This window comes from Urocitellus parryii, chromosome 2 (assembly GCF_045843805.1).
Source record: "Urocitellus parryii isolate mUroPar1 chromosome 2, mUroPar1.hap1, whole genome shotgun sequence".
Lineage (NCBI taxonomy): Eukaryota > Metazoa > Chordata > Mammalia > Rodentia > Sciuridae > Urocitellus > Urocitellus parryii.
In genome coordinates, this window is record NC_135532.1 from 78,758,585 (window position 1) to 78,766,565 (window position 7,981).

A 7,981-nucleotide genomic window follows, 5' to 3' on the forward strand; every position below is an offset into this window, starting at 1 on the left:
TTTCCAAGTGTAGAAGAATGTGACTAGAAACTTGTCTCACAGCCTCTCCCCCAGATCAACTCAATAGTGGATCAAAGACCTAGGAATTAGAACAAAACCTATGTAACTTCTGAAAGAAAACATCAGGTCAACACTCCAAGATTTAGGCACAGGCAACTGCTTTCTCACTAGGACCCCTAAAGCTCATAAAATAATGCCCAGAATTAATCAAGGGGATGGCCTCAAATTAAAAAGATTCTGCACAGCAAAGAAAACAATGAGGAATGTGAAAGAAAACCTACAGAATGGGAGAAAATCTTTGATAGCTACTCTTCTGACAGAGGATTAATACCTAGAATATAGAAAAAAAACTCAAAAAGAATTTACTCCACAAAATTAGAAGAGCCCAATTAGTAAATGGTCAATGAATTAAACAGACACTTCTCAAAAAAAGAAATAAAATGTCTGACAAATATATGAACAAATGTCCAACATAGTAACAAGGGAAATGCAAATCAAAACTACACTGAGATTTTATTTCATACCAGTCAGAATGGCAGCTGTCAATAATATAAATAATAATAAATGCTGGAGAAGATGTGGAGAAAAGGAACACTTTATTTTTGGGGGGAGATTGTAAATTACTACAACCTTTATAAAATCAGTATGGAAGCTTCTCCAAAGAATAGGAATATAATCACCACATAACAAAGCTATACCATTCCTAGGTTTATGTCCTAAAGGAACCAAAATATCATACTGTACTGATGAGCACAAGTCGCAATGGTTCACACTTTGGAAACAGCATAGCTATCTGCCACATACACATACTACAAAAATTAATATGGAGGTTCTTCAAAAGACTAGGCCTGGAGCCACCATGTGACACTGCTATACTACTTCTCAGTATTTTTCTAAAGAATTAAAATCACCATACTACAGTGATACATACATGCCATGTTTATAGCAACATAATTCATAATAATCAAACTATGGATCCAGTCTAGGTTTCCATCAGCAGATGAATGGGTGAAGAGAATGTGGTGCACATACACAATGGCATTTGATTCAGCCATAAAGACAAATAAAATCATGTCATTTGCAGGAAAATTAACAAGCTAGTGACCATTATGTTAAGTGAAATAAGTTACTCTCAGAAAATCAAGGGGTATATTTTTGCTCTCATGTATGAAAGCTAGAGAGAAAAAAGGAAAAGAAAAGTGAGGGGAAAATCTTCATGGAAATTAAAGAAAGATCCTTAGAGGAAAAAGTTAGGGGAGGAGGGAGAGGAGAAGTGCTGGGGAGCAATACTGATCAAATTATATTGTTATATTTGACATATGTATGATTGTGTAACAAATCCCATCATTATATACAACTATAGTACACCAATAAAAAGTGTGGGGGAAAAATCAAAGTGGAAGAGACTTTCCAATTTCCCATGTATACATTAGTTTTACTCCCACGTAGATAATGGGGCTAATTGCTAATATATCCTGCTATAGTTATGGAAAGTGAAATCTGTATTTGAGTGAGCTCCTTCACCCTTGATATCCCAGGATCCAAATAAGAAAAGAACATCCAATGACAATGAGAGAGAAAGTGCTCAATGCAACAAGGGGAAATCTTCCTACTGTTACTGAGGCCCAGAATGCCACATCCCTAATCCTGGCTGTTTAATATAAAATCCAAGGAGTAAATATTGAACAGAGCACATCTTGTGTCAACTTTTATTAATTTCTTCCAGTCATATAGGGTATGCAAATATTAGGTAGCAAAGAGTGGACAAAAATAAAAGCACAGAATGAAGAATTGTTCTTTTTGCAGTTTTGAAAAAAGTTGTTCAACTCAAACAGAAATGACAAAAATTCAGTGATATTGTATAAAATTAAAAACCAAAAAGATTATTAAGAACTAATGTCATGACAACCAAACTAAATCAATTAATGAAATCAGTGATGAGAACAAAATCTTAATTCTTCTTACTACAAGGTAACTATTATCCTTGGTCTTTCATTAAAGGTGGAAATAACAAGGAAGAAGTATAAAATTAATCAGATGGAAGTGTCACAAATCCTACATCACAGTGAGGAGGACACTGATAACAATGGTGATGAATTCATTGAACAAAGAAAGAACAGAAATGCTGATCACCAAAGGTATTTTCTTAAGAAAAATGAAGAACATGATGGGTAAGGCAAAGGCAATACTCCCAGTAGTAATTAAGCCATTAGATGTCATTTGTCATATATATATTGACACATTTATTTTAAAATGATAATCAAGTTTGGCAATTATGAGGGTAAATACATTCTTCTGTCCTGTTGGATAAATGAAATTTGTCAGTACTTTTGCAAGGGTGATTTATTTACATGCATCAAAATTTCAAATATTATTCCATAAATCTACCAGCTTCACTTCTGTTACTTATCTTTCTGGAACAAGAAAACATGATTTACAAATGTACATGAACACATTTGTTGAAGATATGAATTCTACATCATACAAAATGTACAAAGGTGAATGTATCTGATATATGCAACGTGTCCATTGAAGACATGCAATGCATATGCTGAGAACATTTATGGAAACAGTATATATTAAATGTGTATTAAGAGCATTCAGTGTGGCATTGTCATATCAAATAGGGGTTAGTTTAAATTGTCTTAAATAATGAAACAGTTAAATTGTCATATCTATAAAATAATCAACCACACAAGCACTTAAAATGAGACTAGCTCTCTAGTGTACTGTTTATTTCACAAGTAAAGTATATTTAAGGCAGTTATTTTAATGACACTTCTTAATCCTAATTTTGTTTTTGTACTCACTTTGAGTTACAAAAAGAAGCTGCCTGCTGCACTGGCACTCTGCCTTGTTACAGTAGTGCTACTCACCGGTAGATTTGGGGTACCTATTTCCAATGCCCAAGTGCTCAACTAATGAATCATCAGATTAATCTGAATATTGTGAATGCATTGCACATGGGGGTCAATGTTTCATCAATACTTTATTATATTGGGTAAAATCTACTAAAACTTCTATCAAATCTTCAATATACTGAAGTAGGAGTTGGCAAACTTTTTCTGCAAAGAGACAGTAAATATTTTAGTCTTTGTGGACAAGAGCATCTTTGTGACTATAGTCTGAAACACATTATAGTCACATCTGGATGGGTATGGAGTGCATTTCACTAAAACTTTTTTTAATAAGAGAATGGAAATATGTCTATGGGAAGTATTTGTTCAGCATGCCCTTGACTCTGGGTTTTATTCCCAGCACCACAAAACAATAGAACTTTCTTTAGAAAAATATGCAAAATGATGGATTGGGCCCACAGGCACTAATTTGTTGACTTTTGTGCTAAATTCAAGATTAGCTAATGAAGTGAATCTTCCTTGTAAAGGTCAATTGCATCTATGCCATCATCTTTTTTAAAGATAATATATTGGAGCATGCATCCCACCACATTTTTCAACAGAGACTTAACATACAACTTAAAATGTTTGAGTTTATACATTAAATATTGCTATCTTTTTATTACTTATATTTTATTACTTTATATTAAATATGTATATTAATATGCATAATAACTTTGTATTTGCATACTACAAAATATCCTAGAAATAGAAGATTTGCTTTAAGCAAGAATTAGTGCCCTTGAAATATTTTGTCTTTTTCTGTGGTGATTATCTATCTGTATGAGCAAATGATAATCAGCTTATATAATATATTTCTAAAACATATTAAGGGTTATTTTAGTTTAGTTTATAGTTTTATGAACTAATGATTTAATAACTTAGTGTGTTTTGATGGCACATACGTAAATGAAAAAATTAATGCATCACAAACATACTATGAAATCATTATATGAGGATTGAAAAATGCAGTTAAATTAAATAATTCATAGCCAACTATGCCACTTAGCTAGGAGGTTATAGAAAGAAGTAGCTGTACTCACTGAGCTACATTCCTTTTCCCTTTGTTTATTTTTTTGTATATTATTTGTTCTCTGTAATTCCAGGAATAGAGCCCAGGACTTTAAGCATACTAGGCGAGCCCGCTACCATTGTGCTACATCCCCAGACCTCCATTCGTGTTTGAACTCCAATATTTTCACCCAGCCTTTCCTCCAAAATTGTTTTTCCCAATTTTCCCTCCAATTTTCACTTGCATATATCTAGAAACAATTTCTTCCATACAATCTTACTTACCCTATTAGCAATATTGGACCCCATGGAAACCACCTCTAGCACACTTTTTTTATACTTTCAGGATGTTACTCATCCCCCTGGGTTTTCTCCCACCTTTTGTGATCCTCCAGCCTAGTCTATTTATTTGTTTCTCTAAATACTCAGCTAATGGATCTCCTTGTCTCTTTGTAAATCCTCTTTCCATTGATTCTTATCACAGTGGACCAGTTAGACCAAGTTAGATTGTGATTTCTCTGCTCACAGCATTTTAGTGGCCCCCATTTCACTTGGAATCCATGTAAAAAGTCTTCCTAATATGTACCAGATATGCCATTCTTCTCACCACACCAAGCCCACTTCCATCTTCTGCAGTATCTTTGACTAGGACAGATAGGATTGAGCCAGAACAGGTGCCGCCACCATCAGGTCATCCAGGTGTGGGGAGAGGTGGGTGCTTGGTCCCTCACATCCTGGGTGAGCCAGTGGGAAGTCGCTGTGAGAGCTCCAGGTGTCTGCCAGGTAGAGACCGAGGCTTGTCCCAACGGGGCCCTCAGCATCCTCTGGCTTGGTGCCTGAGGAGCCCAGAGGGCTCAGGAGCTTACTGGGCTCCACTTCTCATCATGCTCTCAGTCAGTCAATACTTCTTGTGTAAAGAAGAGAGTATAATGTAGTTTAGGACAAAGAAAGGGAATGCTCTGAATATCAGTGCTGCTAACAGTTTGACAAAGATGAAAACAAGTGACTTTAACATGACAGGCTTATTCAGTTAACTGAGTTTGCATATCCAATATTAGAAAGCTTCATAGGGTTCCAGTGAATATTTATAGTAAATTGTCTTACAAATATCTATGAATTATCTACACAATTCAGTTATAAAATTGTAAATTCTAATGGTCCTTAGAATTTCTATTTACTTGTACATTTTCTATAATAAGGGTGGTTATTCATTGAGTTTTGGTTCAATATTGGATATCCTAATGTAATTGAACATGCAAATGATGACCCAAAATTTCAACTATCATAGATAGAGTTTTAAAAACTTATGTAGTAGAAAACATCCAAATATAGATATATAGGAAATATAGGTCATACTCAAGAGAGTGTAATCATGAATTCTGCCTTGACAGTATCATCAGGCTATATTAGAGTACTATAAAAAATCATTGCTATGATTTTTTTATAATACTCTAAAATATCATGGGTATCAAAATAGTAAGTACTTAGAATCTGTGTGCTGTGTTTGTGTACAATACAAAAGTAAAATATTGACCAAAGAGTTCAGATTATTCCTTTTGGATTATGAAGTTTTAAAGTATCAGAACCTTGTTTCCCTGTTCCAACAACACAATTGAATATGCATTATGTGCTCTCTTGGTTGCATGCTTGAGTAAATCATTGAATAGATGAATGATGCATGATGATGAATTTGATGAAGAAAAAATAAACCTTTAATTTATTGAAACTAGATTTCCAAAATTGCCAACGTATATAGTCATTTTATTTTTTAAATAATGGCAAAATGCAGAAATTATTATTTACAATTATATCCAGATACAGAGGGATAATATAGATTGTCTTTTATTATTTCTTTCAAACACTTGATGAGGAATATTGCATTCATAATTTGCCACTAACCAGATGCATGGATTTTGGGAAGTTATTTGGCCTTTCTTTGACTAGTTTCTTTTTTTATAAAATACCTAATGTTATCTACCTCAGAGAATTGTTGGGAGAATGAGAATTATACCAAGTTTGGCTTATGTACATTGCTTAGAATTATGTACAATCATATCACTGTATGTCCTGAAATAAGAACCTATAATTATTGCAACAGGGTTCCCCTCCTACAAGGATTTAAGTCATCTTTTACAAATGGGGTTTAGTAAGTTCTATGAGTTTTATTTTTTTGAAAATGACAATAACAAAACACTATCACATTTCTATCAAATAAGGCAAGTGCTATTATTCATTTTGCTTTTACTGTCAGAAGGTGTAATCTAAATTTAATTATTTGTTTTGAGACTATTAGTAGTAGTGTTCTTGATTTATTAATGCTGTTCTTTTTGTTTACACTTGAATACCCATTGTGGAAACTGATCATAAAATTTATGGGTACATGAAGTAAATTAAAAATATAGAGATTTTGTGTATTAAAAAAATAATAGTCTTATTGCATTTTATATATTTAGTGTTTGAAAGAATATTATGTGTCTCATTCTTTCTTTTTCTCATTTAGGCACACAGAGAAAACAGCTAATGGAAAGAGCAAGGTATTGTTACAAATAACACGAGATAATATTTTATTGATAAAGTGCAATATTAAGTGATACAATATGAAAATATAAATTTAAAATATATTGTAAAAGGTAAAGTGAAAGAATAGAACATTTTTTTGTTATGTACAGACTTTGAAAATGAGTGAGACAAAATAAATTTTGATAAAGGTTTTCTTTTGTCAGAAATCAGTTCTTTGAAAAACTACATGTGGTAGATAATTGTCACCTGTATGTATTGAGTATATGTTATATGTATTTGGTGTAAATTTTGATATTGGATTATTGTTTTATAGGTCAAAAAAGAAATAAATGCTATGGAAGACCTTGATGAACCACAGCCAACTGTAATAGCCTCAACAGCTTTTCAAGTGACGTGCCCTAATTATAGGGATATTTGGGCATATGTTGAAAAACCAAGTAGGTCATATGAAGGTAGAACCTTTGCATAATGATGTATACTGTAGTAATAGATGCACACATTACTTAGCTCTGAAACATAGAACACTGATGTGTTCCAGTATTGTTCATTTCAGAAAGGTGCTTTGCATTAAAATATAATGAGAAGTGTTATACACTCTCAAGTACACCCCTGGATCATCCCCACTGCACTTTTCTTTGTGAATGGCACCCACTCCTTTTGTTGGCTCTGTTGCTCCCTTGGGCCTGAAGGATGATCAGATCAGCTTACCACTATCTCTCCCTGAATTCTGTAGTAACCTTAGATCTCCTTTCCCTGCTACACACTTCCTAAAACTGTGTTCTTCTCTGCAACCAAATCATACTTTTATAAAAATTCAGTTCTGATATTGCTTACCCCTTTATTAAAACCCAAGTACTACTTCTCTTTGCTATAAGATTAAAGACCTCAAGCCTCTAGCTTTCTCCTGTGTCTGGATCCCAATCACTAAAGTGTTTCTTCTTACAATACAGCTTTTTGTTTTCAAAAGATTTAATGAGGCATTATTGATATAAGGTAAACTGCACATATAAAAATGTGCAACTTGACAAGTTTTGACCTATATATTAAACACATGTTGAATCACCATAATCTAGATAGTTAAGAAATCCTGTAAAAGTCTTCTCATGTTCCTTTATATGCCTTTAATAAGATACTGCCAAATTATTTTTCAACATATTTGTACCATTTCCATGCTCATCAACATGGATTAGTGGGGTGGTAATCATAGTCAAGTAGGGTGTGCTTGGAGAAGGTAGGTCACTTGGGGACTCCCTGTTGAGTGGTGCTCTCACCGCTTCCTGGTGGGTGGCCATGTTCTGAACTACTTTCCTTTACCAAGTATTTCTGCCATGATGTTCTGCCTCACCTTGGGCCCAGAGCTGTGGAATCAGCTGGGTATGGACTGTGACTTCTGAAACCCTGAGCCCCAAATACATTTTTCCTTCTCTACATTGTTCAGGTCACTTTGTGTCACAGTGAGAAAAGCTAAGTAAAACAATTCCCAGGCATTTTAATTTTTTTAATTTTAATGGGATAGTTTTCATGATTTCTTTCTTAGCAGAATTATGTTTTGT